This window comes from Anarhichas minor, unplaced genomic scaffold (assembly GCF_050575085.1).
Source record: "Anarhichas minor isolate MPS153535 unplaced genomic scaffold, ASM5057508v1 ptg000069l, whole genome shotgun sequence".
Lineage (NCBI taxonomy): Eukaryota > Metazoa > Chordata > Actinopteri > Perciformes > Anarhichadidae > Anarhichas > Anarhichas minor.
The window spans coordinates 168,533-174,884 of NW_027466515.1; positions in this window are offsets into that span (position 1 = coordinate 168,533).

The following is a 6,352-nucleotide window of genomic DNA, read 5'->3' on the forward strand; positions in this document are numbered from 1 at the left end:
ATCTTACCTGCAACAAATGATGTCATCTTTCATCCATGAACATCCCCTCAGTCTCTCTTGTTTTTAAAGACTTGACAGCTGAAACATCTTGAAATGATTTCAAATGAGCGTTGAATCTTGTTGAAATATCTCAATTCCCACTCAGACAGTGAGAGACAACTCGTCTGTCTGAATATCAATGTATTGGTCCTGGTTTGTGTGTTTGCTTCAGGTGTTCTTGGAAGCTATTTATTGCAGAGCTGAGCGTCCTTATCTCTAAAGAGCTCAGCCGGCTGCTTTGAATGAGGCCTGGATGTGCTGAATATTGTCCATTGGTTTCAATGGGTCACCCTGTGTGTTCATGGTAATGCACGGGGAGAATATTTGCATGAAAAACTGGTGTCAATATATTCCAACAATCTTTATCTTAAATGTATTCTTGTATATTTGTGTGGCTCAACCGGACAAAAGGGGCACTCTGGCAATTTTACACAACGATCAATTTTAGGAGTGCCACTGTGCAACTGTTGTCTGATGATGTCATCTGGGTTATCTCACTTGAGCTTTAGCAGAAAGGCTGCGTTACAGACAGGAAGCACGGAGAATAAAAGCCATGGAGGGTGTGTCTAAGAAAAACACTATTGAGTTGCACTGTGGAAAATATAGGATTCAGCTTCTTCTTTGTTTTTAGCTTGAGGGCTAAAAGAGTCCTCCAACTTGATGGATATGCAATACTAAATTGCTGGATTACTTTATTAACTACTGAATTCTCCATTGTGCAGGTGTCATAATATGTGCTACAATAGCATAAATATCATGTTCAAGTTCATATGCTGTACAGATTGTAAAACCCTCTGAGGCAAATTTGTGATTTTGGGCTATACACCTAAATTAATCCAAAACTGTACATGAAATTGTTGAGGGTGACATGTCTCTCTGTCTCCACATGACACCATACCATTTCTATTTGAGAGAAAACGGACATCATACGGCAGATATCACCAAAACTAGGCAACTCGCACCAAAACAATCTATATTGATAAATAGCACTACAGGTAACTTGAGATGAATTGTCCCCTTAAAGTGCCAAGGAGCCCCGCTGCTAAGACTTTTTCAAGGCCCCAACCTGCACAAACATCAGCCACGCTTAATTTGCATACAATCACTTCTGACTGCGGTTTCATTTTATAACTGTTATGGCACCAAATACAAGTCATATAAGCCCAGAGTAAATACAGAAATTGCATCACCAAAAGGCCGACTCGCTGTCGGCCTAAATCCTTCTCTGTCACACATAATACACACATATGCGTGTTTACACACACAGACAGACATATTGCTGCAAGTTCTTTTAACAAGCTCTTTAAATGTATGTCTGCTGCACTACGGTCCTGGAGCCACTGTATGCGGTTCTTTTCATCACATGCCTGTAAAAAGATGTAATGAAAATAAAAGCACTTTAAGATGCAAGGAGAAGTGGTAATGAGCCCGCAAAGGCAGTGACGAAGTCTGCAACACATGGATGTAAATTATTCAGAATATAATGATGTATTTATATATTTATCAGCTTTTCCAAATGTTTTATGAAGAAGGAAATGTATTTGATGCGTGTGTTAGACCTCAAGGACACACAGTGTGTTTTGGTGAGAGACACTGAATGTAAATACAACTTTTTTGTTTTATTACAAGAAAACTCCACAGAGCACCTTTAGGTTATATTTTAACCACACCTGAAATATTTCCCAAATGACTACAGAAAGAAAAGTAGGGAAACATTTGTAACCGTCTGTGCCACTGGGACGCTGGTCTGTAATCTAAAGTACTTTGTAATCTGAAGAATGTGATACTGAGGCGTCCCACTTGTTACTCGCACAAGTAGTGAAGGTGTTGGCGACAGTGTTTGACAAGTGAATGGCTGAACGTCGCTTCCTGTGCTGGCACAGTTACAGAATAATAAAACAGTCGGCCCCACAGGCTGCATTTATCACTGGAGAGTAATAAATTCACAGCTGTTTGTCGTGTTGACAGTGTCGTTCAGTCACATGAGCATTTCAGTGCCACTGGCACGCGAGGAGCGTCCTCATAAACAACGGAAGACAGGCAGTAGCAGGCTATATACACAGTGTCTGCAAATATATGACTAGCAATGAATCATTATGACTAACAGTCAGGACCACATAAAATAGTTCTAATTCTGAGATTAAAGCCAGGATGAAAACAATATGTCAGATTTCAAAATCAATCCAAAAGAAAATCCTCAAAGGTTTCATGAAAAAAATTAATTTCACAGCAAGTTTTATGCAGCTGTGAACAATACAACAAGTGCATGATTTGACTTTCTGATAACTTATATTGAATGAAAGTCTAACATAAGTCTAGTGTGCCGGTGGAATCCTGGTGTAGGGACTATGAATAATAAATATAAATCAACTCAAACTGTCAACGTGCTCTGACCGGCCTCATGCTGCGGTAGATAAATTGTGGCACTCAGGTCCTCTGACATGGAGAAACGCCTCAAAGCTTTCTCCTTCTGCTTCGTCCTTCCCTTGCCGAGCTGTAGGGGAACTTTAAAAGGTGCAAGATCCGAGATTGGGAGCATCTCGATTGCCTCTGAACGGCTCTCAACATGTCGGCAGCGAGTCAGCTGCTTTCGTCTTCGGCTACAACGTTCTCTGTCAGGACGGCATTATCAGCTGTAACTGCCATATGAGCACAGTGCAGAGCGGCGGGGCGTGAGCTAGCCAGTGGGGCACGCTCAAATGCACGAGCGACTTGTGAATAAAGCTCGGATAAGCTCGGATAACAACACACACAGAGGGAGAGCGACTTCACTCTCTACTCAGCTGGACATTTCTCCACTATATCTTTACAAAGATAATAGCTGTTTGCTGCTATATTAATGCATTTTAAATACAGCTCTTTTGAAACATGTTGAGCCCCCCCTCGGCTCTTTTCAAACATGTTGAGCCCCCCCCCCCTCGGCTCTTTTCAGTCTGTCTTTACAGATGATGTGTTCAGACCTTGCAGTTGGCCTGTGACCAGCAGAGTGCTCAGAGATACTGTGTCTTCTTTCTGTGAAAAGGCCCAGGGATGATCTTTACTATCCCTGAGGGCCAATTTGTTGTTCAGCCAAACACATAAGAATCAAACAAAGAATGTGCAACGAATACATTTTAAAGTTCACATTGAGTTATTTAGGCCAATGGCAGCAGGGACAGATAAGTTCTTAAGTCTATCGGTCCTGCATCATGGCAGATTGTATCTGCGGCCAGATGGAAGCAACTTGACCTCCATTGACAGAGGGTGGCTAGGACCAGCCAGGATTGACTGGGCCTTCTTTAAAGTCCTAACATTCACAGTTGTGCCTGCAATTTTGCAGCGTGATTAGAGTCAGCATTGCAGGAATGATAACGTGACACCTGACATATTGGTTTTGGCATGCAAGACCAAAGAAAGAGGTTAGAGGGTGCACACCTGCGTGATCCAGTAGAGGGGAAAAAAGATCCAAAGATCCACAATCATGGAATCCTTCCAAAGACGAGGAACCATAGAGAGCTGGATTGACAAAGTGAAGATAAAACAAAATACATCTGCTAGCTGATCATTACAATTTTTAGGAATGCAACCTCCAATGCTTTCCAGTGCTGGGGGTGTCCACTGGATACGAAGGAGGTGGTGGGAGACAGGAGGATGATGGATAAGCTATCATCCTTGATGGACAACACCTCCCACCCCATGTGGGACGCCCTGGCAGCTCTGTGCAGCTCCTTCAGCCACCGGCTGATTCACCCCCGGTGTGGGAAGGAGAGGTACCGCAGGTCCTTCCTTCCTGCTGCTGTCAGGCTGCACACAGCTGTGCTCCCAGTAGACCACACAACACAAAAATATGTGCAATACAACAATTATTCTGTCTGTATATATAATATTTTTAGTTATATTTTAGTTATTGTGGACGTTTACTTGTTTTACTTAGTTAATATTCTTTACTGTTTATTACTTATTTATAATACATTGTTGTTTTTACTCTGTCTGTTGTTTGCACTATCCACTATGTTGCTGTAATCCTGTAAAATGTCCTCACTGCGGGACGAATAAATGTTCTCTTTTCTTCTTTTCCTTTTGAAAAAGAAAACAAAAAGTGTTGTTGAAAAGTGACTGCTCTTCGCTAAAATCATGGACATTCAACTGATTATGAAATATGTCCAGCTCATTAGAAAAGTCAAGGGCTGGCTTCTCCATTATGAGAAATTAGACACTCCATCCCCATCATGGACTTCACACCCTCCCATTCATGGTGTGAATTACCAGTACTGAGCATGCTCTCTATGTGTCCTTGTAGCTAAACTGAGCTTAAGTTCCTTTTGTAGCTAGTTTCTGTAGTTCCCTCTACCAAGTCACATCCCCTTTGTTGCGCAACAGCAGGGGGAACTCGCGACCACACTGGAGAGGCTCCCGGTACTCAGAGAGCACAAAAAGGTCGGTCACATCAGTTTCTGAATACTATGAAAAACATAGAAGCCCTCATACGTTGCAATGCAAGCCATGTTTTTGAGTTGGGGGACAGACAATACAGTCTGGGTTTTCTGAGAGGTACTAGAAATGTATCAACACATAAGAGAGCATTAAACTAACCCTTCATGGTTTTCACTTGACAGTGATGAAAGCTGTTATGTAGTTAAATAGCAGACACGTTAGCCAAAGATGATCATTTATTAACGGCCAAAATCAATGGGAGACAAAAGGACATATTCTTACTTTTCTCCATTTTTCTTTCACGCCACTCGTGTATTTCAAATTTTTCACTCATGTTCACATATTTCTTTGTGGCCCTTTCATTTCTTTCTTAGTGTGTAGGCGTATGTGTTTATCTTTGCTTCTTCTTATATAACCATGGTGGGTTATTTTGTTTAAAAAGAAAAAGAGATTTATGAGTCCAACTGAAAATATATTATATATAATGCTTTGACAAAAATAAGAACACTTGTTATCCGCTTTTTCCAAAGCTCTCAACCGCACTGCATTAGTGGACTGAGCTTGTCCATATATAATGTATATGTACCAGGTGTCTCTCCATATGGGGGGACACTGTAACTAACCCGTCTCCATATGCTGATTCAGACCATTACATGCAGTTTAAAGCTCCAGAAAAAGGCAGCGGACCTTGAGTTAAGATAAATGCCCCTTTATGCTCGACCCCCACTGCTACATTTAATATTAGTATCAGTCATATTTCTATTTTTATAGCTACTGCTATCTGTGAGGTTGGTAGGAAATAACCATATGGTAAAGCCAATTTCTGTATACCACTGTGAATTGAATACTTGACAAATGAAAAATGTGTATTTTCTCATTGTATTAAGACCTTAAGGGCACAATAAATATAACAGCTTCAAGTTCATGTATATTTTCAAGTTATGCTCAGGGGTTGAAATACAGGCCTATTGTTATACATTGTCTATTATTCTAAAGTTCTTAATGTGCTTTGTTCTTGATAATTTGTAACAAGGTAGGAACTATCAACAAGGGAAACAACAAAGACAATATTATTAAACAAGCATTTTATTATCTAAAACAGATGTAAAATGATTACCTCATTTAAATTGAGAGATATTTCATTGACATGAGTTGATGTAAATCATCATTCGGGATGAGGGTGGAGCTACTTACCTTGACGTCATCAGTGTTGACGTTGACGTTCATTCATCTAACATTTTAACTTTGGTTATTTGATGCAGATATGAAGCTTTGTATACTTGTGTGTTTTCTATTGCATTAATGGTTTAAAGGGTTTCTGGCAAGGTTATGATTTAAGGTTTTTTTTGCTTCTTTTTTTTAACAGGTCTGGTTTTAAATTGTGATTGGGCTGCGATCTTAACATCTGATCTGGCAACGCTCACAACCAACACTAGCGTCAACTGACAGGCCAGACAATAAGCTTTCCAAAAATATGTCTTTTGTGTATGTGGCATAAATAGATTTAGAATGTAAGAATAAAAACAACAAAAGAGAGAATCCAGCGTGCCTATTTCAAAACTGTGAATACAATGTGAGGAAGTCACAAGGTCTCTCTTGTTTCAGATTGAAAGTGAAGAGGGTGTGACTGAGTATCAGCATGGTGGATGCCGCGGGCATTGTTACCGTCTAACTCGCAACAAAAAAATAAATAGCACTGGCCCAGATAACGGTTGTCAACATATGCAAACGGCATACCCACATACACAAACAGAGGTTGTTGAGAGACGCGTCGGGTCCTGGTACCCACATAAAACAAACATAGATTATGTGCTTTATATATATTACACCGTTAGATAAATTATATGCGGGCGTGCTGCATGTGTTTCACCTTGACGGTCGTCGGCTGCGGATGTGTAGT